This window comes from Jaculus jaculus, chromosome 13 (genome assembly GCF_020740685.1).
Source record: "Jaculus jaculus isolate mJacJac1 chromosome 13, mJacJac1.mat.Y.cur, whole genome shotgun sequence".
Lineage (NCBI taxonomy): Eukaryota > Metazoa > Chordata > Mammalia > Rodentia > Dipodidae > Jaculus > Jaculus jaculus.
In genome coordinates this window covers 80,202,407-80,230,307 of record NC_059114.1, presented here as the reverse complement: position 1 = coordinate 80,230,307, position 27,901 = coordinate 80,202,407, and positions in this window count along the sequence as shown.

The following is a 27,901-nucleotide window of genomic DNA, read 5'->3' as shown; positions in this document are numbered from 1 at the left end:
TTGAGATGTGGAAAAATTCTGTTAATCTACATATTTCCTGCCTAGCTTTTCATTAGATTCCCACAGTGATAAGCAACATCTGGCCTCATTTGTTTACAATATGATATTCATTTCTTCCTCTTCATCTCTGAAGAAATGCAATTATAGAATCCACACTCTTTTTGTTTTACTCTTTTCACTTAATGTCATTGCATGCACCATAATACTTTCTACTTATTGCTGAACAGTATTCTGGTATACATTTGAATCATAAATAATTCATCTTATAAGTGAACGGCACATATTCAACTTTTTTTCAGGGTTTTGTTTGTTGTGTGTAAAACTGCTATGAAACAGTTGGGTTATGTCATTTTCACTCATTTTGTATTTACCTGTTCTGTGCATACCTGTGTGTGTGCACATGCACGCACGTGTGTGTATGTGTGTGTGGATATTCTGGGCATTTGGTTTGGTTCCTATTTTGGGTTATAGAAATAACTTTGCAGCTTGTTCGGTTGAGATGTTCCTTGAATTCCTGGCTAAATAACAATGAAGTCATTGAGTCAAATTATAGATTTATCTCTAATTTCATTGGGTCAAAATCCAGACCATTAGGCAGTGTCCTGGTGTCGCAACTACTTCATACCATTACGAGAGAAATATCATCACTAATTTTCCAACTGATTGTCTCAGCATTTTTACTTCAGAGTTTTGTAAAAAGCCAAGAGGAGATCTCTACCATTTCCTTAATAACTCATGTTCACAATTTTCCCCTTTGAATCTGCTTATTGAGCACTCCATTATCTATTTTTTGAAGTGTTTATTTTTGTTGTTGTTGTTTGTATATTTTGGCTGTACCTTTTAACTTTTAACAATTGATTTCTGAGTGTTCATTATAATTTTATATAAGCATCTGCAGAGACTGGTAATTTTTTTGGCTGGTACTTCATTTTGTTAATGGTGGTTAGATGATATATATTAAATTTAATGAAATCAATTTAGCATTTTTTATCATTAATGATTTAGATGTTCTTATAATAATACTTCCTTACCATAAAGGTTAGTCTGTGATAAGTTCTGGAAGTATCAAACTTTTGATGCTTAAATTTAAGTACATTATTCATGTTTAATTTTAGGGTCTCACATGTGGGAAGGCTTCAGATTTGTACATTTTAACTATTTGCTGAATGGCTTGACTTTTTTGACAAAAATAAATGGAAGAAAATCTCTTTTTGTAAATCTGTCAATGTTATATTTTACTTTCCTCACACAAGTATCATTTTTGCAAACACTGTATTAATCATTAAAATAATACTAAATCATTAGTTTTTATATTGTTTATTAATTCTAGGTCTGTATTGGTTACCTTTCCTAATGCTGGACCAAAATACCTAAAAAACAGGCAGCTTTAGGGAGGCTGGGAGATGTTTCTGCAATTAACAGAACTAACTTGCAAAGAGTGACAGCTCAGGATCAATCCCTCAGCTGGCCACTTAAAACCAGACAGGCATTAGAGACCCTTCCATATATTTACACTTCTGTGTATGCGGTCACGCACGCACGTGCGCGCACACACACACACACACACACACACACACACACACACACACACAAATGAATACATGCATAAATAAATGTTTGAGGTGGAAGGGTTTATTTTAGCTTGGATGTTACAGTCCATTGTGAGAAAGAAAACATGGCTGCAGGAATGAGATGCAGTTCTTCACACCATAGCCACAGTCTGGAAGTAAGAAGCAATGAAATCTCCTTTTATACAGTCCAGGACCTCCAGCTCATGGAATGGTCAAGTCTCCTAAACAAGATGATCTCCTGGGGCTTGGGAGATGCCCTAGCTGGTAAGAGTACTTGGCGTCATGGTGGAGATGGCATGGCAGCAAGAGCAGGAAGCCAACTGCTCACCTTGGATCTATGGTGGGAGAGCAGAGCTTGACACTCCTACGGCTTCATTTCTCCTTTACTCAGTCTGCGATCCTCAGCCCAGGCTGCCATGTGCCTCACAGTTAGGGTGGATTTTTCTACCACAGTTAATCTAATGGAGACCAATCCCAACTCTTTCTATAGACTGGCCTCTAAAGCCTATCAGTTTGACAACCAGAGATTAACCATCAGAGATGTGATTTCATTAGAGATTTTAAATCACTATTAAGTATAGAAACTTTTAGTTGTGCTCTTTAAAACACTGGCTATTTAATAAAATTTATCAAACTTCTTTCATGGTCTTAGATAATAGTCCATTACCTATTGTCTTTGCATTGACTGTAGAATCTAGTATAAGCCCATTTTCACTTTGAATCTTGGAATTTTTCCATCCCCATTCCTTTTTTAAAATACTTTTTAAGAGTTTATTTGCAAGAAAAGAGAGATGGAGGAAAGAGAGAGAGAGAGAAACAAAGAAAGAGAGAGAGAGGGACAGAGAGATGGACAGAGAGAGAGAGAAATTTGTGCACCAGGACCTCCAACCACTGCAAACAAACTCCACGTGCATGAGCCACTGGGTACCTGGATTTATGTGGGTACTGAACCCCGATCTTTAGGCTTTGCAGGCAAGTGCCTTAGCTGCTTAGCCATCTTTTCAGCCCCATCCACATTCTTTTATCTTAGGTAATTTTGCTAAGGGCCAATCAATTCTATTACTTTTTTTTAAAACAATGAAGCATTTTGTTAATTTTTGTTTGATTTGTATTTTGTTCTTATTCAATGACACTGCCTGCTTGCTTCTCATCTTGATTTCAATTCCTATGTTTACTCTACTTTTTATTAATTTATTTTATAAATTTTTATGAAATATTTTATTATTTATTTATGTATTTATTTGACAGAGAAAGAGAGGAGAGAGATAGAATGGGCATAGTAGGGCCTCCAGCCACTGCAAAGGAACTCCAGATGCATGTGCCACCTTGTGCATCTGGCTAACATGGATCCTGGGGAATGGAACCTGGGTCCTTTAGCTATGCAGGTAAATGCCTTAACTGCTAACCCATTCCTCTGGCCCTGCTCTACTTTTTGAAGTGAAAGTTATGTCATTAATTTTCCCATTTCCTTGTTTCTCAAGTATTTCAATTTTTAGTCATATTAAGGAAGTAGAATTTCTCTGACACTTTCAGATGTGGAACATTTTATGTTCTAGAACAAATTTTCCCAATCATTTCGTCTTTTTTTCTCTTTTATATACTTTTATTTCATGTTTTTTTTTTTAAGTAAGGTATCACTTTATCATGGTAAGACCTACTTATTTTACATATGTAGCTCAGTTAATGCCAATATATATATATACATAGTCAGTAAAAGTCAACCGATCAAGGATAAAAAGCATTTGCCATACCTTACAACAGTTTCTTGTGCTTCTTCCCAGGCTGTATTCTGCAATGATAACCAGCAGCCCAAGATTTGCTTCGTCAAGTCAACATTATGTCTGCAAACTTTTTTTTCTCATTGCTGTGTAGCATTCCGATTTAGAAAGGTATGCACCTATTTTTTAATTAGCATCTACTTATTTGTACAAAGTTGTAAATTTTATAATGACATTTTCTTTTTTTTAAATTTTTTTTTTGTTGTTGTTGTTTATTTATTTGAGAGCGACAGGCATAGAGAGAAAGAGGCAGATAGAGAGAGAGAATGGGCACGCCAGGGCCTCCAGCCACTGCAAACAAACTCCAGACACGTGCGCCCCCTTGTGCATCTGGCTTACGTGGGTCCTGGAGAATCGAGCCTCGAACTGGGGTCCTTAGGCTTCACAGACAAGCGCTTAACCACTGAGCCATCTCTCCAGCCCTATAATGACATTTTCATTCAACTTTATCGTTGGCCATAGTCATTCCATTCTACCTTCCTGTTCCCAGCCTTTCCCAACCTACTAGTTCCTGTCCTTTTCTCAGCTAATCTCCTTTCTCCTGTGATGACACAAGTGCCCAGTAGGTTCACATATGAGGGATCATGTAGTTTTTGTATTTGTGGTATTGGACTTTTTCTTCAGCACATACTGTTTTCATACTCTGGCAACTTATCATTGGCAAATATACTATTAAGATCAAATAAAACTTAATTATGAAGTGCTTTAGGAGTTCAAATAGTCATAGCCAATGCCAATTTCTATGAAATAGTAAAGTTCTTCTATTGTGTGATTACTAACTACTTCACTGATGATGGTGGCAGGATATTTTACTCAGGAAGATGGTGCCAAATACTAATTCAGTAAGAAAGGGATGATTTAAAATTTTCTGTATTATTTATGAGATCTTTAGTAATATATTTGTACTATAAGTAATCTAAGCCAAATAATGTTCCAAATTAAAAATGCAAATTGGAATTTATAATGTTTTATTTTTCTAATGCTGGTAAAAACTGTGTTGCTAGTTAAATAAATCTGTCCACCAATGCAGCCTATATTAATTAGAAAACAACACAATCATAATCAAGTAACAAGTAGGACTTGATATTTCTGAGTTAGAATCTTTAAACAGTCAATGACTTTAACTAATCTACATTTGTCTAAGAAAATAGTATTTTAAATAGGAATACAAAGTATGACTAATCTGGATATGTTCAACTCTAATTAAGAACATTTGTCACTGGTAACCTGATTCCTTTTCTTATAATTGCCACCACATAAAAATGTCTGATCAACATAAATGTTTGATTAGTAAAACGTTTTATTACTTATAGTAATGCATAACATAATTGGCCCTGCATGCAGAAGACAGTGTTTCAGTTAGTATTATAGTTACATAGTAAAATGTTAATTAAAACGGAAGTAGTAAGCTGTTTGTTCCAAGTTCAATTACTTAATTATGGAATTAAAGCAATATATAGTTAGCTAATTTCGCATTTCCGCTCTACCCAGCATTATATGATGATAACCAGATGACTTCCACAATGATTAACACAGCTCTGTCATGAGCTGTAGGCTGCCAGGTTATTGAATTCTCCAAACAGCTCATAACTAGTTCTTTTTTTTTTTAACTTCCCCATAATGTCCATCAGTGTACCAGTGCAACATAGCAATATAAGAAAGCATGTATTTTGAAAACATTAGAATGAAAAAGGTGATTGTCTTTTTTTTTTAAGTACCTTATGATGGTAGAAATCTTTGAGAGGTATTTACTTTGGTTTGTTTTGAATTGAACTTATCAATTCATAAAAAAATATACCACATAGCATGGCTGAATAATGCTTTGTAAGATAAATGTTTTGACAATTGTTTAAGAGAAACTTCAGCTCAGAATTTCTTGCTTTCAAATACTGTGTGAAACAGTGCTTATAGGGGATTATATTTAAAATGACCATGTTCTTTTCTGCCCAGGACAATGCGATTTTTATGATAAATGACCACTAGGTTGTAAAAAGTAATTGTTGTTCAATTTATTAGTAAAATAATTATATGATTCACTACATTTAGAAATTAGATCCATTCAATAAAATCATATGATTCATGACATTTAGCTTACTAATGCAGTGAAGAAAGAAATATTTCTAAACAATCTAAAAGTGCTCTCCTTGTATCTTTGTTTGCACATAATCAAGTACAAGACTACTTTTAAATAGAGAATATTTCACAAACAAAAAGTTAACTAGAGTGGAAACAATAGACTACCAAAGACTTTGGCAGATGGGTAAGAAAAATATTGTGCTCTATTTCAATATTGTCATAACATCAAGGTTTTGAATAATGCAATGTTTACTTTTGATGTTGCCTATTGCTTTACATGCCCTAAGGTTCTACCAGTGCCCATCAATATATGCCTGGATAAAATCCATGCTTCCAGGTAAGTGGATAAGCTTTGAAGCGCATATTTCCACACTACGAGGACTCTACGTGTCTCCCATGGAACCCCTCTCCTGCTTTCTGTATGTTCGCAGTTTGTAATAAGGCACCGCCTCTTGTCTGAGTGACCCACAGGATATGACAAAAGTGGTGATATGTCACTTTTGAGATTAGTTTTAAAAGACTGAGTATTGTTCCTTGGCCGTCTTGCTTTCCTGCTGTCATCCTTGAGGGATGCTCTCTTTGAGGCAACCTTGCCAGGAGCATCACAAATTGAGTGAGCCAAGGATCACAGTGTCTTTCAGCAGCCATGGGAAGCAGGTTCAGAAGCCACAGTTCTGAAGGGTCAGTCCCCAGAGAGCTGGCACTTTTCAAATCCATGAGGGCCTCTGAAGAAGAACACCAGCCTAAATGACTCCTAAATATGTGACTAAGAGATGAGTATTTTTCATTGTAAGCTATGTACTTAATATTATTATTATTATTATCCAACCATACATAGCTAATACTGTAGGAAAAGTTTAATTAATATATTACCAATGTATTTTTCTAATTGGGATTCAAAACATACTTCCGCTTTCTATCATGCCCTATGTTAGGAAACTGAGGCACCATCACTAACTATTGTGTTGTTTCCAGTACAATTGGATTGCATACTTGAGGCTAATGCTGAGCTATTATATTTTCAGGGGCATCTTTGACAAGATAGTCACAGGAACTTTAATGACGAGAGCATTAATGACACTTATGAAACTGGATTAGAAAGTGTGCCACCATCCCACCTAGTGTCCAGAACTGTTCACTGACAGCACAACCTGAAGCCTGAAGCATCACTGGATGTGGGCAAAATATTTGCTCTCTCTATTTGTAATTTTATGGCTCGTTATGCAGATTCAGAGGGCTTGTTGTATAGGCTATGTGAATGTTAGGATAATCTTATTCCTTTAGACATTCTGTTCTAAGCATTTTCAGTGTCATTTCAAGTTATAATCATTCACATAAGATCTTACTGGCATAGAGCTGGAGAGATGGATTAGCAGTTAAGGCACATCTTGCACAGCCCAAGGATCCAGGTTTGATTCCCCAGGTCCCACTTAAGCTAGATGCACAAGGTGGCGCCTGAATCTGGAGTTAGGGTACAGTGGCTGGAAATCCTGGTGTGCCCATTCTCACTCTCTCTCTCTCTCTGTCTCTAATAAATAACAAATAAATAAATTAATAAAAATAAATCCAAAAAAAAACCTTGCTGGCATTAGTTAGGCTTCTTTTAGGAGCAGAAGTAATACAAATGATATACATATGAAATATGCATATTTTATGCATATATATGTATGTATATGTAAAAATATGTATATGTATGTGTGTATATATGTATAAAATATATATTTTATACACTATAAAATGGTATACATATATAAAGGGTATTTATTTGATAGGCTTACATAATATGAAGTTGGCAGTCCAACAACAGTTGTCTGAGGGCTGGAGAGTGTAAGGCTATGGGACCTGCTCAGTCCATGACACTGGATGGCTCTATAGCAGTCCCTGCCTGGACCTGAAGGCCTGGTGGATTTCTGTACAACCACTGGCTTTCACTTCAGTTCAAACTGCAAGGCTGAAGATGGCGGGTTCCACGGTCTACGAAGGACAGTGGCAAGGGGTCAATGAACACCCAAGCAAGTAGCAAAGGACAGCTGGGCAAAAGGCATGGCATTTACTTTAACGTCTTTACCCACAAGTTACCACCAGAAGGGCTGCCTACTCTGTGCAGTCTTTTCCTTCAGGTATTTGCTCTGGGAAATGCCTTCACACACCTGTCCAAGAAGCATGTCTCTTACAAGAAAACTCAACTGTCACATCGTCCAACCTGTTTTCAAAACATGTCGCAGCATTGGTGACACTGCAATGGGTTTTGAATTACAAATTATGGGCAGGAAGAAAGTATGCACATTAATACAGGAAAATTGTATAATTATTAATGAAACTGACTTTTTAAAATTAGTTTTAGTCTTTTACCATGAAGTTATTTCTTATCATCATATCAATAGGATAGCTAATGTAGAAAATATTTTGATATAGAATATACTATAATTCTTTGTTAAATTATTGCTATCTGTATCATATGGCAATGTTTAGTATATGCATAAGCTAAAATTTAAGATAACTAGATATAACTTGACACTTGTTATTTAGCTTGATGATTAACATAGAAAGTTTTCTCAACAATTTTTATTCTTTGAATTTGTCACAAATGCTACAATATACATTATGATTTTTTTTCACAAATGATGTCCCTTAATTACTATAGAGAAAGCAGAAATGTATAAGTAACTTGTTCAATGATAGTACATTTTATTTTACTGTGTTAATGAAATGACTATTTGTACAAGCTTTGATGAGTCTCAAGTTATAAAACATCTTGTTTGTTTTCATTTCTGCAAATACTTAGGCAGGTATAAATTTATTTTCTTAAAGAAGAAAGCATGTATCTACTTCATCTAACATTCCACCTGGCTCAGGGATCTAGTTTTACACTATATGCAACAGGGAAAGAATCTTCATGTTCAAAACTGAGAAACCAAAATTAATATAGAAATTACTGACAGTTACATGTTGACCATTTATTCAGTAAACTTATTGAATTGGAACTATAATAGGTGCTAAATTTGTGAACATGTTAATTCTGTTTCTCAGTTAGTAAGCTAAGTATTCCTTAATCTTATTATCTTTTATGTTTCTTAGGAGTTTAGAAATAATTTCAAGTGTGCAGTTTGATATAACGTCTAGAGCTGGAGAGATAGCTCATTGGTTAAAGGCACGTGCTTGGGAAGCCTCATAGCCCAGTACACACAAGGTGGCAAATGCATTTGGCGTTTGTTTGCAGGACAGGAGGCCTTGGTGTGCTCATATGCACTCTCCCTCTCTCAAATAAATAACATATTAAACATAATTTAAAATTATAACTTAATTTTAGGACCACTCATTTTATTATAATTATAGTATTTTTTAAAGTTATGAAAGAGTACATAGTCCATGTACTATTGTTAACAATATTTTATTGGCACATTAGTTGATAGATACAGATGATACATAGATAGATAGATACCAAAGAAACAATTTCATCCAAATCCAATTTGTTGAACCAATGAGTTTGTTGGGCTTTCTCATAGGAAAATGGGTACAAGATACATATAAGAGTGTGGGTATGTTAACAAGCACTGCATCACCACAGGGACCTTCCCCAGTCATGATGATGACATTGTGGAAGTTACATCATGATTCTGCCTTCAGTTAATGTTCTCCATCCCATATATACTGGCATCTTCCATCCCCAAGCAGCATTAAGGTGGGAAGAAGGAGGAAGTGTAGGGAGAATACCAAATAAGGTCTTCTCTGCCCTCACTAGTCTACTAGGGAGAAGTGAGAGCCTGATAACTATTCCCACTGATATAGCTGGTACAATGCTGTTTTACATATTTTTGTCCTGACTGTGGGACCAGGGTCATCTCTGCTTTGTGATGGTGATAGGATGGTTTATTTTATGTAAGGAGAAAAAAAAAAAAAAAAAAACCTCAGTCACAACAATAAATTAGTATGTTCGTTAGCCAGATAGAACCAATAGTAAGACATTATTTAAATAAACTTCAAACTTTATTTGAACAGATTAATTTTTCCATGTACCTTATTTTTCTGTTGCAGTCTTCCATCTAGGATCCCAAGATATACCTATTTGATGCACATTTTTATACATCCCTTGACTAGCACATTCTCTTGCTGTCCCTTTCTCTCTCTTTCTCTTTCTTTCTTTCTTTCTTTCTTTCTTTCTTTCTTTCTTTCTTTCTTTCTCTCTCTCTCTCTCTCTCTCTCTCTCTCTCTCTCTCTCTCTCTCTCTCTTTCTTTCTTTCTTTCTTTCTTTCTGACAGCTTCCACACTTACAGAAAATCACCATGATAATTCCCCATTCCCCAATTTCCCCTTCACAGATTCACACTCCATCATATCCCCTCCCTCTCTCCATTACTCTCTCTTTTCCTTTCTATTTTCTTTTGAAGTTATTTTTTCATTAGATATGGATGTGCTTAGTATGTAAACACCACATATTGGTACCCTCCTTTTCCAAAGGGGCCCTCCTTATTGAGGATGTGGGTCAACCCCATGGGAATTGTGGGTCATGAAATGTGGGGGGCACCAGTCAGTTATGGGGTGATGGAATGTCTCTGTGCATTATATCCCAACCTGTGGCTCTTATAGTCTTTCTGACCTGTTGGGGGCCATTGGGCTGGCCTTGAATCTGTGGCACTGGGCTGTGTGGCAATAAGACTTTTTGCACTGGCAAGCAAAATAGCAAGATTGTGTAAGTTCAGCATTTAGGGCAAGAGCTGACCTATCCTTTAACTCTTGTGCTTGTATGAGGAAGTTATTGCTGGGAACAGAGGGTCTGTCTGTCTCCCAATCTTTGAATAACTTCTGCACTGAGAAGTGGTCAAGGTGTGTGACTCTGTAACAGGAAGAAGTTGTTTTGATAGAAACTTATGTAAAGGTCATGGAATATTTTTGTACATTGGCTTATTGTTTGCAAGAGCTTATAAAAGGGACTGCTGAGAAATAAACGGAGCTTTAGCCTTTGACTGGAGTCCTTGCTTGTCTTTCTTTAATCCTCACTCCCCCTCAGGTTCAAACCATTGTAGCCAGCAGGCTCCAGCACCAGCCCCTCTTCCTCAGCTCCCTGAGGCATGTTGGGAGCATTTTAAGTCTGCTTCAGTCATGCATTCTTAGGAGCTTCTGTATCTCTGGATCTCTGGTAGGTGTTGAAGTATCCTCAGTGTCTGCCTCCTTCACCTTTGTGTTGATTCTAGATTCACAGAGAAAGCAGCACTCTTACACATTTCCCTAATTCCTCTGTCATCATCTTTTCCTCTTAGATGGTTCTAAACTATGAGATGATTTTTTCCCCCTTGTTTTGGACTTTTTTATTTTTCATCTTAATTTTTAAATTTTAATATTTTTCCCTTTTTATTGACAGCTTTCATACTTAAGACAATAAAGCATGATAATTCCCTCCCCTCTCCCACTTTCCCCTTCACAAATCCATACTCCATCAAATCCCCTCTATCTCTTCATTAGTCTCCCTTTTCTTTTAATGACATTATTTTTTATTCCTATTATGAGGGTTTCATGAGGGTAGTGCTAGGCATTGTGAGGTCATGCATATGGAGGCCAATTTCTGTCTGGACGATTGAATTGTAAGTAGTCCTACCCTACTTTTGGCTCTTACATTCTTTCTGCCACCTCTTCCACAAAGTACCCTGAGCCTTAGAAAGTGTGATCGAGATGTTTCAGTGCAGAACACTCCTGTGTCACATCTTCTCAGCACTATGATGCCTTTGGGGTCATTCCATTGGCTACCACCATCTGAAAAGAGAAGCTTCTCTAACAAAAAGTAAGAGTAGCAATATATGGGTATGAATGTTAACTACAGTGCTTACAGAGAAGTTGGGGGTCATAATATTTGCATTTTGTCAGACAAGAGCAGGCATTACACTCCTAAGGCTCATGACCTCACCCATCATAGGCTTTTGATTAGGTTTCAATATCAGGCATGTATTCCCTCCCATAGAGGAGGCCTCCACACCAACTAGACAGCAGTTGGTTTCCTTCATAACAGAAATGCCATCATTGTACCCGTTTGGTCATTCGGCCTGGCTGGCCAAACTTGAGGCTTGCAGTGTCCACTGCTTTCACCACTGATGGCCTCTGTCTCCCACAGGTCTGCATGCATGGCAGGTTTATCTAGCTTTCTGTCACATGCTGTCCCTTTCTTGATGACTGGGACAGTTTTGTAAAATGTGGATCAGATGTTTTACAGAATGTTTTAATGATTATTTTTGATGTCTTCTTCATGGTTAGACTGGGTTATGCATCTGGGATCCTGAGATGCAATAATATAAATTTGGATGAGTAAGAATTTGACCTTCTGTAGCCACATCTTATTTAGAAGTTCTATAATAAAATTCTAAGTCTTTATGGAATATAACCATTTCTGACATTCATGAGAGTCACATATGGTATGTGTAAACCATGTATGTACTCTTTCACTTATTTTACAATATGCTGTTTCTATAAAATGGAATTTTATCTCTCTCCCTATGTGCTCATCACATAGCTATGAATACATTGTTATAAACACACTAACATTTAATTCAACAGTGTTCATTTTAATGTGATGGGTTTGCTGGTAATTGGTAGTACAAAGGCATCATTAACCAATGCATTAGGACATTCTGATTCACTCCTCTAGATTTCAGGCTTAAAAGGCCATTACATTCTTAATGACCTTAACCAATGGAGGCAGAAGTTTTCTTCCCAAAGGAGAGAAAGGAAGTAGAGTTGTTTTCTGTGATTTATGTACTAACTGGATGTAGTTAATTATGAAGTTCCAAGAACAAGTCCATAAAAGCTGAGCAGGTACTGCTGTTCCTCTGGCCATCCTTCCCTGCTCCATGAAGCTGGGATCTGGGCTTTACCACGGAAAAGAATTTAAGAACAAACAGAGTAACAGGTTTATAAAATGCAAATAGACACTCAGGAAGAGAATAAGGTATACTGGAGATGGTGTGTGTGAACTTCTCAAAGGGTACCAATTAAGTGTCTGGCTTAGTTGACTTCTGAAATTATTTCTCAAAGGGTAGCAAAAGTGGCTTAAAGAGATGGTTTCTGCTCATTGAATAGGATTACAACTGATAAGGTAAAACTGTAGTTCACAAGTGGTGCAGAAGACAAAAGTGTTATCTTGTTTTTGTGATACCCCAAAATATTTCAGAAAGGAGTAAAGCCATATTTGAGGGACAAACAGGTTTAGGTCTTAAACAGGGTTCATTACTATTTTAATACTCTTCTTTCCGGAAAGAAAAAAAATTTTCTGTCAGCAAGTACTATGTGAACTTTTTCAGAGTAATGAACTCATGTCAGCTCACCTCAGATAGGGCACCAGCAACAGCAGCGAGGAAGCAGTTCCACACAAACGCAATTTGGTGAAACAAAGTTGATTTGGGCAAACTTAGTGAAGCATGTGTGAGGGGCTACTCACAGGAACACAGGGAACTTATTGGCAGATATGCCACTGAAGAAATAGCTTTCTCTTCCCAAGCAACCATGAAAACCATGAACTATTTGTATATCCTTTGAAAGGTCTTAGGCCACATAAGCCTCTCCTGGAGAAGCTGCTTGGGTATCTTTGAGTAGGGGTGAGGCCCTGTGAGTCTGCTGGGCTCCCCTCCATGAGAGACAGCAAGTGAACTCAACCTGAAGTGGGTCTCCTTCAGGAAATCACAGCTGCTGACAGTTCAAGAGGGCAACGGCCCTGTAATGCCGTGAAGAGCCTTTCAGAACAGCAACCAACATGACAAATGTTTTATTGTTCTAGAATCTCCATTCTCCACTGGCTTCCACCAAATTCCAGTGTGAGGCCTTGGATTCTAGGACAAAGCTGATTCTTAAAATTTTTGCAGTCCATAAATTTGATGTAATAATGTTCGGATGCCAAAAGATATCACTTGATTTTTATTCATATCTCATGAATATATTAACACAATCCAAGCAACACAAGCAAAACTGGAAGGGGTTGTACCTTGCACTTGGTTAGAACTAGATACATTAGAAGTTTAATTTTTATTATGTTCCTTGGCTCGGTTGACTGTCTCTGTCTTATTGTATAACAATTTTTCAAACTGTTTTCTGTTTGGCTAGAATGGTTCTTACTACTCTGCCTTATTGAAAAGACTTAAAAGCTACATTATCAGAACCCTTGAAAGTGAAAATGCCTTCTCCATCTTCACTATTCCATCTACTGTGAGTCAGGAACAAACCATCTCAAACGGAGCACACCCTTAATCCTAGCACTTGGGAGGCAGAGGTAGGATGGCTACGAGTTTGAGTCCACTCTGATAGTACACAGTGAATTCCAGGTCAGCCTGGGCTAGAGTGAGATTCTACCTTGAAAAACACAACACAACAAAACAAAACTCTAGAAAGGTAAAATTCAATTTTAGTTCTACGTTACTTAATTCATGGTTCAATATATTACTTGGTTCTACATTTAAACTATTTTCTTATCCTCTAGTTTAGGAAACAGTATTTGTAGTGTACTGAAAAAGAAAACAAAGTATTTGTACATATTAAAGAATTTTTAAATAAAAATCAATTAGTTTTCAAAATAATTTCAGGTTCTTATGGTTGAAATGAAATATTCCTGGGAAGAAACACTAGCTAATATACAGAAGCACAGCCACTAGAATGTTATCAATGACATTGTGATCCATGACACTCAGTAGTAATGCACATCATTTTGTTTTTTGGTACAGGACTTCATGTAACCCAGGCTGATCTGCAGCTCCCTATATGGCACATGAGGCTGACTTTGAGCTTATTATTTTCTTGAATTTCCCTCCAAGTCTGAGAACAAACAATTTCAGGTTTAACCAAGAAAAGACTTTACTTTCCATACCTTTCTGATTTCTTTTACTATTTAAGGTTCTATAAGTATTGTAACTTGATTTTCTGCAAAACAAGGAATTGTACAGTCTGTTTCACATGGCAGGAAGTTTGTGTATATGTATATGTATGTATGTGTGTGTGTGTATGCATATATATATATATATATATATAGTCATATATGTTACATAATATAATATATATAATATAATATATATAATATAATATATATATATAATATATATATTACAATATATAATATATATAATTGTACTTTCTTTTCAAGTTTTTTGTTTTTGTATATATGTGTTCAATATGCTTTGATCATAATTTTCTCTTCATTATCTTGTGTTTTCCTCCTTGTCTCCCAATTAACCTCCTCATCTGTTCAATTAACCCTTCTTCTTTTATATAATTTAAAATTATTTTGTCTACATCACTATCCATGATGTAATGTTGATGGGCCCAAAATATTATTCAGATTTTTTACAGGTAACAATAGTTTCTGTGAGTTCCTGAATTAAGGGAGTACTCCATGTACAGAAGCCACTGTTTAACAGCACCCTTCTGCATTTTCTGGCTCTTACATTCTTTCCAACCCCTCTTCTGAAGTGCTGTCTGACCTTGGAGGGCATGATAGTGATGTCTGAGTTACCATGTAGCACCTACTGACAACATTTCTGGATGCAGAATGATCCACCCATGCCAGATACTTATAAATTATTACCACACTGTTATTGTTACTACGGATGTGTAGCATGCCTTAAAAATCAGTTATGTTGATATACCAACTTTATTTTTGTTGATGAGAATGATTAGACTATATGAGATCTTTTGTGCTTCCATGTTAAATTTGAGATGGCATTGCATTTCTGATTTCACTGAAGAATAGCATTGGAAATTTAATGATGATTATATAGAGTCCTTTGATAAGAGCATGAATTATTTTCTCATATCCTAGTGCCTCCTTCAAATTCTCTCTTGTATGCTTTAAAGTGTTCATTGTAGAGGTTTTTACTTCCTTAGGTAGGTTTATATCAAGGGCTTTTTTTATTTTAGTCATTTTTGAATAGGATTGTTTCTCTGATTTTTACCTTCAATAGATTTGTTGTAGGCATATAAGAAGACTACTGATTTATGTGTATTAATTTTGTATCCTGCTACTTTTTTGAAAGTATTAATGAGCTCTAACTATATTTTAATGAAGTCTTTAGAGTCTCTTATGTATTGAATAATATTATCTGCAAATAAAAAATAATTTGATTTCTTATGTTAAATTTATTTTTTATGAACAACTTTCTTATATATAGATTTCCTACTTTCTAGTGTAGTTACTTTCATATTGCTGGGACAATGTACCCAACCAAAGAACTGGTAGGAGGAAAGGGGTGGCTCTGGTTTATAGTTCAAAGGGGTACTTTCATCACTGCAGGGAGGCATGGTAGAGCAGAGGCTATGTATCACTGTGTGCCAAAGCAGTTGGCAGAAAGCAGCAAGAGAGTGCGCTGAGCTCTGGCAAGGTGAAACCATGACACCCCAAAGCCCTCCCCCAGCAACTCACTTCCTCATCATGGAAGGCTCTACCTCCAAAATTGCCACCAGGGAGGGAACCAGCATTAGAAAACTATGAGGATAAGAAGGATGTCTAATTCAAACAACAGCATTTTACTCTTGGCCTTCATAGGCCTATTCATCCAACTTTAAAAATCCTCATAGTGTTTATCAATTCCACATCTTAAAAGCCCAAAGTCTCATAAGAAAACTTATTAACCTTGAGCCTATAAAACCAAAACACAAGTTGCATAAACATAATGGCCCAAAGTATACATTTCCACTGCTAAAAGAAGACGTTACAGGACTGAACCATTGCGACTTCTAAAACAAGCAGAGCGAATATTAAATCCTGAAGCTCCATGTTGGGCATCTAGGACTTTTTTGTAAGATCTCTAGGGTCCTAATTCTACCCCTCTTGCCTGTGCTGCTGGTTTTTCCAGCAGATTCACCCAAGACAGATCAAGTTACTTCCCTTGATGGCCATCTCACAGTCTTTGCATCTCCAAAACCCTGGGATTAGCTCTGCAACCCATGGTCTCATGCCATCATCCCTCATGGCCTCTATTCAGGGATTATAATCCTGCTCCACATCACCTAGGGACCATCTCAAAAAAATTATAAATACAAAGATCCTATCTTTCCTGTATTTGTCATACTTCCAAAACAGGTACCAAATAGGAGACCAAACTCCTTAATGGGGGAGAGGGTGGAAGCGGACTTTAAAAAGAGCTCTCCCTCACCCCCCACCCCTCCGGCCACTGTCACCATGGGGACAAGGGGCGCTCTCTCTGTCTTAATCTCTCAAACAACTGTAGCTGAATGGGGTCTTAGTCTCCAGCCTGAAACTTTCACTTCTGACTTGAAATGCTTTTTACAAATCCCTCATATCTTTGCAGTCTGTGTTCCACCAAGCACATCAGACCATTACTTTGACATTTAATTTTGCTCAAGTTCTCAGGACATGGGAAGAGCACAGCCAAACTCTCCCACAAATTGCCTCTAGCCCAGTCTTGCCAAAGTTCTCTTTCCCCTCATAAGCCAGCCTCCACTGTCCACAGTACCTCCTGCATTTAAGTCTTCCCACTCTCTCAACAGAATGGCCCATCAAGATCTACCTGTTATACTGCAAAGCATTTTTTTAGGCCATGTTTCAAATCTTTCCACATTACAAAATTCAAAAGCCACACATTCAGGTTTCTAGCAGGAATGATCCCACTCCACTGGTACCAATGTGTCCCTTTTATTTGCTTCCTTTGTCTTATTGATCTAGCTAAGAATTTTAGTACTACACTGAGTGGAGAAAGTGGACACCCTTGCCTTGTTCCTTACTTTAGTGGCAATGGCTGAAGATTTTCTCCATTTAGTAAAAATATGGTCTGTGTTTGTTATACACAGCTTTTATTACCTTGAACTATGCTCCCTCCACTCACAGTTCCTTCAGGGATTTTACAATGATAGAATATTGGGTTTTGTCAAGAGATTTTTCTGCATACAGTCAGATGATTTTTGTACTTGAGTCAAATCATACTGTGCATTACATTTATTGATTTGTGTAGGTTGAATAATTCCAATTTGGTTATGGTGGAGATTCATGAAGGATATGGTCTGTAATTTTTCTGTTGCTATTGTAGCACTTACTGATTTTGGTAGCAGGAAAATACAGGAGATTGGTAGTATTCCTTCCTTTCCTATAATATGGACTAGTTTGGGAAGTATTGATCTTATTTCTTCTTTGAAAGTCTGGCAAAATTCACCAGTGAATCCATGTAGGTCTTGACTTTTTGGGGGAAAGGGCCAGATTTCTTATGACTGCTTCAATCTCATTGGTTGTGATAGGCTGTTTAAATTGCCATCTTATCCTGGTTTGATTTTGATAGGTCATACTTCTCTAGAAAGTCACCCACTACTTTAGGATTTTCCAGTTTAATGGAGTATATATTTTTAAGGCATGTCCTCATGATTGTTTGAATTTTTATTAGTATTTGTTGTAATGACTCCCTTTGTGTTGTAATTTTATTAACTTGTTTCTCTTTGGTTTTGGTTAGTTTCACCAAAGGTTTATATATCTTGTTTATTGTTTTAGAAGGCCAGCTGTTCATTCTTTGGTTCTGTTTTGTACTGTTTTTTTTGCTCTGTTGTTGTCACTTGTTTGTATTTCATTAATATCTGCCCTGATAATGATTTCTTAACATTTACTTATTGTTATTATTATTATTATTATTATTATTATTATTATTGGTCTGGCTTGTTCTTCCTTTCCCAAGACCCTGTGGTATATCATTAAGCTGTTTATCTGAGAGTTCTCTTACTTCATAAACTTCATAACTTCATAAACAGCTATAAACCTCTTTTGGGACTGTCATCTTTGTACCCATAAAGTTTAATATATTATGTTTCATTGTCATTTGATTCTAGAATTTTTTAAAATTTTCTCCTTATTTTCTTAAATGACCTATTCATCACTCAATACTGGATGTCCTACAATCTTTCTTGGTGTTTAGTAGCTATTATTTTCATATCTAATTTTTGACAAGCCTATACATGTATACAATGCATTTGTATCTCTTGCTTTTATCTTTTCTCTTCCCCTTTCCCCTCCAAGTAAAAGACTTCTTCCCAGCAGAATCCCATCCTGCTTGTTTTATACTGTTTTATTTGATTTTGATTGAATTTGTTGACCTTCTAACTCAAATTAGGATTACTTGCAAATCATGTGTGGTAGGTTATTTAATAGAGAATGCGACACACAATAGTGGTTACACCATTACAGGAACTAAATTCCCCATTACTGAAGTCTGGTCCTACTGGGTCCAGTGCATATATATACATAGAATTGCTATGTTATGTTGTTGGTGCATTATTCTCTTAATCGGTACAAAGTGACCTTCTTGATCTCCTGTAAATAGTGGTGGTTTGTAATCTACCTTGCCAGATTTTACCTGCTTGTTTCCTTAACCCATTAATTAGAAATAGGCTTTGGAATCTTTCATTCTAAGGAACTGTCAGTCTTTTAAAGACAGGTGAATTTCTTAGAGTCAACAAAAGCTAGGATTATCCCTGTTAGTCCATTATGCTAGTCTCTTTATTTTGGTTAGAGAAGTGCAACCACTTATATCAAGTTATTACTAATGGGCAGGTGCTAATTTATGACAGAAATGGTCATAACACGGGACTTCACCTTGCCATATCCACCTTTTCCATAATGATTCTCCCAGCCTGGATTGTTCTTTTCTGTGGCCTCATATGCGTGCTCTTCCTTTTCCTTGGTCCAAAGAATTGCTTTAAGTGTTTTTTATAGAGAGGGTTTAATGTTTATGAATAATTTTATCCTTTTGTTATTATGGAAAATTCTATTCATTTAGACATAAAGCTTTGCTGAATGGTGTAGTCTCGGTTGGCAGGGTATTTTTTTTTCCTCCTTTTTTTCATTTCAAGTCTTCATTTTATTCTTTGTATTTGGACTTTTACAGAACAACTTTTTCAAAGAAAATAATTATTTTTACATTATAAAATTTCTTCTTTTCGAATTGCTGCTTTGGTAACAAATATAAGAACATTGTAAATTTCAAAGTACCTCTTCTATATATTTTCACAAGCAGTTTATAATTTTGTATTTTGAATTCAAATCTATTAAACATTTGGAGTAAATTTTATTAAGGTATTATGTGTATTGGAACTTAAAATGAATCTATTCACGCTTTCTAGCTTTTTGGAGTGTTGGTTGAGAAATCTGATGCTATGCTGTCAGACCTGCCTTTATAAATAGTTAGTGCTTCTCTCTTGCATTAAACTTTCACTGGGTTGTATATGTACTAGTTGAATTATAATGTGATGATGGGAGGCTTATTTCTGGTCTTGCCTCCTCCATTTTTATTGCTATCTTTTCTTACCTAACTTTTAGAAAATTTCTTCTATGCTTTTGCTGAAAATATTTACTGTCCTTTTAGAATGAAAATTTTCTTTTATACCCTAAATTCTTATGCTTGATCATTTCATAATTTACTAAATATCTTGGAGGTCTAACTCATATCACTATATTAATTTACCCTTCTCCTTGTTGAAAAGCCCCCCCCCCCCCCCCCCCCCGCCTTTTAAAATCTGGTCTCCCAGCTCAGATATTCTGTCCTCTTCTTTGTTCCACTGTACTGGCGAGGTTTTCTGCAGAGCTTTCAATTAGATTCTTGCCACCATGGACTCAGTGCACCTGTTGTTGAGCAGGCGCCATAGCCCTATGACACGGCATCTGGCCGGTGGTTAGTGGGCTGTGGAGCTTGGATTTGTATATTCCTCACTGCACCACTCAGCATTCTGCATACATCATCTTGGCTCAATCTAGTGTCTGCTACTGTTTTTATTATCTGTTCATTTCTTGATTATATCTTTGCTTATTATTGAAATTGTAAGAAAACAAAACCCTGAAATAATATTTGTGGTGCACTTCAGTGTTATTCCAGTTTAGCCACTTCTGCAGAGTCTTGTTACTCACATAAGATTCCCTCCCTCTCTCAGGTTGCGGCTTCCCCACGAGGGTTCATTTATGCCCAGATAATCTCAGAGCTGCATGCTTCTCAGCCTCACCATTTCTTCCCTCATGCCTCTTCATCATTCTTTTTGTCCATTTATCAAGGTCTTCCCTAAACATTCAATAAAGTGATCAATACATTTTTATCCTCCAGTAAGGTAACCACTTTTCCAGATCCATTGTCTCATCCACATTTCTTAGACATTCACAGGCTTTGCCACTGATTTGTTAGCTAATTCATATTTACATAAAAATTTACTTTTAGGCCATGTTTTCAGAAAGAAACTGTAAGAAGCTAAAATATAGGAAAGTGGATTGCAAGCATATATATTTCTACCCTACGAAGTCTTTGGGAATTCTTGCCTGAGGAGCATTTGTTGATAAATTGGTTGTCTTTCTAAACTTCTAATTGATTTCATATTCTTAGACTGGAATTTGGAAAGTTTAATAAAATAGATACAGAAAGGGAAAACCTTTCGGGATGTTGAGATTTCTACTTTTTCTTCCATGTAAATGCTGTAGTGAGAAGAAGAAAAAAATTGCATAAGAATCACATGTCATAAATGTCAGGAGAAGGGAGAAAGTTTAGATTGCATAGACTATGTTACTAGATCTATGAAAACTGGGAAAAATAAAAGTATATATCTGAAGATATAAAATATATATTTCATAGCAATTTGCTAAGTACAGAATAAATTAAAATTAAATAAATAATATAACCATAAGAACAAATAAAATGATGGGAAAATAAAACAACATGAAAAAGAAACAAAACATAAAATAACTGAAATATTTATTTTCCAATTCATCCTTGAAACAATTAAATGATACATATAACATGTACTCTTTTAAGCAAGACATACTATGTAATACATATGTACACTTTGAAAAATAAAAATTAGGACATTGGTATGTATATATTCTTTATATTAAAGGAAATAATTCAAACATTCTTCAGTTATATATTTTACTCTTATTTTCTAATGAAATAAATGATATTGAGTTTTTTCCTATTTAAAAAGTCTTATGTCTATTTAAAAGTTCCTAAAGGTAAAATTATGAAAAATTAAACTACATAGAAAAAAAGTTGTATTGTGTATAATTTACTTCATACTTTTAAGTAAGGAAATAGATGATGCATTTTCAATAAATTTAAGAAGTGGTTTGGAGCAGATCATGACAGTTGTAATGATCCTGGACTCTTTCTATCCAGACACATTATTTGTTGAAAAATGTAAAATAGTGAAGTGATTCAAATATAATTGAAACTGTGCCCATTGGGCATCCATCCAGTGACAAACATTCAGGAAGCTACAATCTTTTGTTATGTGAAACTCACCTTCTCTGACATTCTACTTCACACATCTTGTCTTTGTATACTCACTTTTAAGCAAATAATATGAAAATCATTATAAACTGAAGATCTAAGGTGAATAAAATGGCAGAATAGCAGGAATACTCTCACTCTCTCTGTTAATTTAAAAAAAAATTGTTCATTTTTCTTCATTATTTGAGAATGACAGAGAGAGAAAATGAGAGAGAGAGAGAGGCAGATAGAGAGAGAGAGGGAATGGGTGCACCAGAGCCTCCAGCCATTGCAAGCAAACTCCAGAGGCGTGCGCCCCCTTGTGCATCTGGCTAACGTGGGTCCTGGGGAATCAAGCCTTGAACTGAGATCCTTAGGCTTCACAGGCAAGTGCTTAACTGCTAAACCATCTCTCCAGCCCCTCTCTGATAATTTTGATCTGTTCCTTCACTGGATTCAGACTAGAATTTTTATAATACATACATGCGTGTGCATATACATATATGTATGTGCTGATATACATGTTTGTTTATTTCCCATTTGGATTCTTTTTCTCTAAGAATTCCAACTGAATTCAGGGGTTTTTGGTGTTTGTGCATGTGTGTACTATATGTGATGTGGTGTCAATATGTATGCTATATGCTCATATGTGTACAGATGCACATGCCCCATGCCCATGTACATAAAGAAGAAGCAATATCCTTTCTATAGTGCTTCAGTTTGTTTACTTGAGATGGAGTCTCTCACTGACTGAACCTGGAGCTGCCTTTTTTTTTTTTCTTTGTTTGCAAATAGCCAAAGAGCCTCTTTATATCATGTCTGTGCAGCAGCAGCAGGAGGAGGACAGAGAATCTAACTGGCTGGCGGATCGCAGGGAAGGGAAAGAAAGATCTGTGGCACTTGAAATCCTGCAGCCTGCACCATCCATTGTCTATATATCGGGGTTAGGTAGTGACTGGCTGCCAAACACTGCCTGGTGCCCGGCTCGTCTGTGGTCCAGAAGCTGCCAGGCCTGAAGCTTTTGTTGTCCAAGTGGCTGGAGGGCAAAATGGAGTTGGTAACTGCCTGCAGTGGGTGGTACTTGCGCGGGGGATCCACCCCATAGCCTTGCTATCTACTTCTCCCTCCCAGGTAAAGCCGCTTGTTTGGAGGCTCCTTTAGCCTGCTGCAACTTCCTCACCTCGGAAGCAACCACTGAGTCTTCATTCTCTGCTCCCTACAGGACTGGGGTTATAAGCATATGTAGATATAATCACCATTTTATGTGGGGAATGTGGATAAAACTTAGATGTTTTGGGTACTCATGCTTGGGTGGCATGCTACCTTAACCACTGAGTCATTTCCACATTCCCCAAATTCAGTTTTTGTTAGTAAGTGAGTCTAGATAAACAAAATGTTAAAAGGATGAATTACCATATTTGGTCCAGGCATTTCTGGAATTATGTCTCTGTTCTGCTTAGGTTTAAAGATTCTAATGATACCATTCCCAGTAGAAAATCAAGCACCAACATTCCTTGGAGCAATCTGGCATTCAGTTATATAAAACATTTTTATTGGATGCTTCTAGCCAAACACTTGCAAGAAGCAAGGAGCTGGAAGACACTGTATATGATACTTTCAAGTAGTTTTGGAAAACAAACCTAATGAAGCTGATTGACCGCTACTAATGTTTCTGGATAAAGTGATGAAGGAAAAGGATGAGTTTATTGATTCAAATTACTATCTTAAGTGCTATATAAATGACCTAAAGGCATTTAAGTATGCCCCGAGGAAGCTCTGGATTTCCTGTAGGCATAGCCAATTGATCAAAATCCAACACAGATTCTTATTGTGAAAATGGATGAATTCCTATGCAAGTTGAATTCCCAGACTTGCAGAGTATATATTATTAATGTTAAGGTATTCAATAAGAAAGAAATTAGCTCTTATAAGTTAGAATATGTACGAAGGTGAAGACCATGACAAAACTTAGTACACTGAATTCCAAAGTGCCTATGACTTTGCTGAAGATGTCTCCTCACTGACAGCAGAGATGATTTGCTACACCAATGGAATTACCTCCCACAACCCCCAAATAAGCAACCATAAGTTGTCAGTGGAGCTAGCCTCACCACTCACAATGGAAGAACTATATGGCCTCCTACAAGGCAGTTATCTTTCAGGACAGGGATTATCTCTTTAAGATGTATACTTACATCTCATTTTGCTTCTGTTGATAGACTGTGTCATCCCTCTAAAAGTGAGATGCAACTACAGAGATGGCTTAGTGGTTAAGCGCTTGCCTGTGAAGCCTAAGGACCTTAGGTCAAAGCTTGATTCTCCAGGACCCATATAAGCCAGATGCACAAGGGTACAAATGCATCTGGAGCTTCTTTGCAGTGGCTGGTGGCCCTGGTGCACTCCTTCTCTCTCTCTCTCTCTCTCTCTTTCTCTGTCTGTCTGTCTGTCTGCCGCTCTCAAATAAATAAATAAAAATAAACAAAAAATGTTTAAGTAAGATGCACAATATGATTCCTGCGAAGGCGCTCTAGATACAAAACACAACAGAAGCAATAATCATAACTAAAAGTAAGCCTAACAAAAACCCCTGAGTTCTGGAATTTATAGATAAATCTGGCCAACATGCTTTTAAATGGATACTGAGTGTAAAAGATAATGGTGAAAAGATTTAAACTTAGATCTCTCAAACTTGTTGACATGGGTTGGGTAAGGGCAAGCCTGCTCAGTGCCACTTTTCAGCATGGGTTATGAGGAAGAGTTCTAGAAGGTGGGCGCATGGACTGCAATATAGAGCCAATCATGGCCCACGTTGAGAGGATTAGAAATGCCAGACATGCCTTGGGTGTTGTACAGAAAGGAACCCAGTGGTTTAGGGAGAGTAGAAAGCTACAGTGGATTTGCCCTGACAACCACTGGGCATGAAAACAATGATGCACATTACCAGCACTATGAGAAACAAAGTTGTGAGGAATTTCAACTTCTTGAAGGTTCAATTACTGCTCTTCCCTTCAAGGCCTGACCTTCTGTCACTGAACTGGGAATCCTAGATGAAAAAGGGGATGATTGGATGTTGGGGTGCCAGGGCATGTATTTACACAATGTTGAACACACGGATCAGCATTCTGACCAGCTCCTGCAGTAGCCCAGCACTGGTTAGCTGATCACAGTCTTCCTGGAAGTGAAGCAGGTATGAGGTTCCCATGGCTTGACTGGAGTTTGCCCTCAAAAGATTCATGTGTGGGAAGTTGGGTCCCTATGTGGTAATGTTGAGGTGAGGTCATAAGGCAGGGATTCAGACCACAAGAGCCACTATCCCCACAAGGGAGTTATGCCAGTTTTGACGAGTGAATTTATTCTTCTATGAGAAGGCTGTTATAATGTGAGGTCACCCAGCTTGGTTTGATCTTTCTGTGTGTGGCTTGTTCCTTTCTCTTTCTTCTTCTTGCTGTTACACAGTCGGGCAATTAACCCAATGCTGCTCCCCCATCTCCAGAACTATCGTCTAAATAGAACTCTTCTCACCCTCATTTTCATTTTACTTGTTGTGGCACTAAGGACTGAACCAGTGGCTTCATGCATTCCAGGAAACTGCTTTGCCACCACAATTACAGCCTGTTACCAGGGTGATTATGCATTGTGAAAAACAAAATAATCAGATATTGACGGGGACTAATGGAATCAGGCTCTGAACCAGTTTCAGAAGAACAAAACTTCACTGTGGCTCAACTAACAGCAGATTTATTAGGGCCATATGATCAGTGGGGCCCAGCAAACTTCTGAACTCATCTTATGGTTATTTCCCCAATTCCAGAGCAAACAAAATAAACACACTTATCAGCTAAGAAAACCAGTACACTATTTCCAACATTGGGACTAAGTAAGAGCTGTTGTGATTATTGAAGGAGAAGCCACCGGAAGTTCCTCTTTACCTTTTGAAATGCTAAGACAGAGAAATACAACCTTCTAGCAAGGATAGCAAGTTCACAGTCAGGATCTGGAAAAATGTCCAATGGTGATTAATGCAATGGTAATTTATGGTGGGCAGATGTAGCTTGTAAAGTGGCAGTGGACCATCACGGGCTCAACAAGCAGGTGACTCCAGTTACTACTGTCTTACCAGATATGGCTTCACAGTATGAAAAATCTTGATGTTCCTTGCCACCCAGTGTGTGATCACTAAGCAGTCAAATGCCCTTTTCTTCATCACAGCCATAAAAAGACAGCAGAAACAGTTTTCTGCTAGCTGACAAGAGAAACAGTACATCTTCCCTGGTCTACCTCAGGGGAATTGTGATCTTCAGTTCAGTTTATGTGAAACTTGGCTACCTTGCTTTTGGTAAGTAACCACACAAGCCTTTTACGTCTATGACAATATGCATATTGGACCTGGTAAGCAAACAATAACAACTGCTATATACTTGTATGGAATTTCTATGTTAGATAGGCTTGGAAATAAAATTCCCCACGTCTCAAAGAAACTCAAGCGTCTCCTACTTACAGTGAAACTGGGAAGGTTTCTGCGTGATCTGTGAAGATGTCCCCTGGCTTCTAACATCTGGAAAGATGTGACTGGCTTCTAACATTGTCAGTAAAGAGGAACATTGTCAATTCTATCTAGATTTTTGAAGCAATGTGGCACACAATTTACCTGACTCGACTGGGATCCTATAGGATGTTTCTATAAATAAATAGCTTTAAAATTCTTTAGAAACTTGGACAAGGCATCCGTCATCTGTAGATAACTACTCTCTTTAGAGAAACACATCTCAGCCTGCTGCAGGGCCCTCAGTAGAAGAGGAACGATTGACTATGGACCATCACATTACCATGCCACATGAACTACCCATCAAAAGCTCAAAGCCATAGCTTTTGGTATGTATGCTAGCATTTCAGCATCAAAATGAAGTGGTTATCACATGACTGTGCTCAAGTAAGCCCTCAAAGTACAAGTTTTATAAAAATGTGGCCAAATTATATTCATGGTTCTATCTAGGGACACAGTCTCTTGTCTCTCTTAGCTTGCTTTTATGGTCTCATGGGGAGTTCCCTAACATTCGTTGCCAGGAAGAAAAGGCAATATATATATGATGTCTATATTTCAATAAACTTTTTCTTGACAAAATTGGATTTGCCTTAAAGCTGAAGTTTGCTGACCATTTTTATATCATCTAAGAATGCCTTGTCCTTGACTGTCTTTCCAGAGTTACTTACCCCGATTTGATTTTGTACTCTAATACCACATAGTTTGACACCTTTCCCTATGCAATCATCATATTACAAAGTGTTCTTTCAAATTTCTTTTTCTCTTCAGTGTTGTGTTTTGAGACCAGCTCTTCACATACGCTGTGCTATCATTGAGTTATATCCGCAAGCCCTCAAACTTCCTAGTGTCTGATGTACACATGTCTCAGTTTGCAGCTCAGCACTCTAACAGTGTTGCAGAATCCCAGAGGGCACAGAAGTTGCACATTACAAACCCTATAGTTCACAGGATGCCCTGGGGTTATGCCTGGCAAGGTGGTAACGCCTGAGTTTGCAAGCCTCGGTGGGAGGTAGCACATCACCAGACGGGTCGCTTGCTGTTGACACCTGCGCTGCCCACCTCCCTGCCCGGGAGCCCAGCCGCACTGCGCTAGAAAGGCTTTTGCAGCCGGCAGGCAGCGAAGCTTCCTGGAGGGCTGAGGGCTGTGGCCATCGCTACAGGGTGATCACACTCAGCTGGGAGAAACAGAAAACTTGTTCATCTCTGGCTTAAACCATTATGGGCTGACTTCTCTGCTACCAATTAGAGGCCTCAGCTTGTATCAGTGGCTCTTGAGAGTCAAGGATGAGCTTTCTGAAATTGTCTTAGCTCACCGTTTTGCTCACTATGGCATAGGGGGCTTAAGTCTTAACCTGGAGGTTTATACTCTATGCTGGGACACAGAGAGAGCAGCAGAGGGAGAGTCAGTATCCTCATGTTATTACAGCAGATTTCATAGTCTGCATACTCTGTCACAGTTATATTACTTCTCCTTCCACAGAACATTAAACAACTCATCTGTCAGCCTTTCTTTAAAGGATGATACTCATGACAAGTCGCTGCCTCTCCCCACAAGAATGGGAGAAGCTCATGCAGAAGAACAAGTTTCCCTCGTATTCCTTCCCCTCTCTCTCTCTCTCTCTCTCTCTCTCTCTCTCTCTCTCTCTCTCTCTCTCTCTCTCTTTCTCTTTTTTCCTGTTCTCATTCTTCAGATTTCCAGCTTAGTAAATATGCTCAATTGAAATT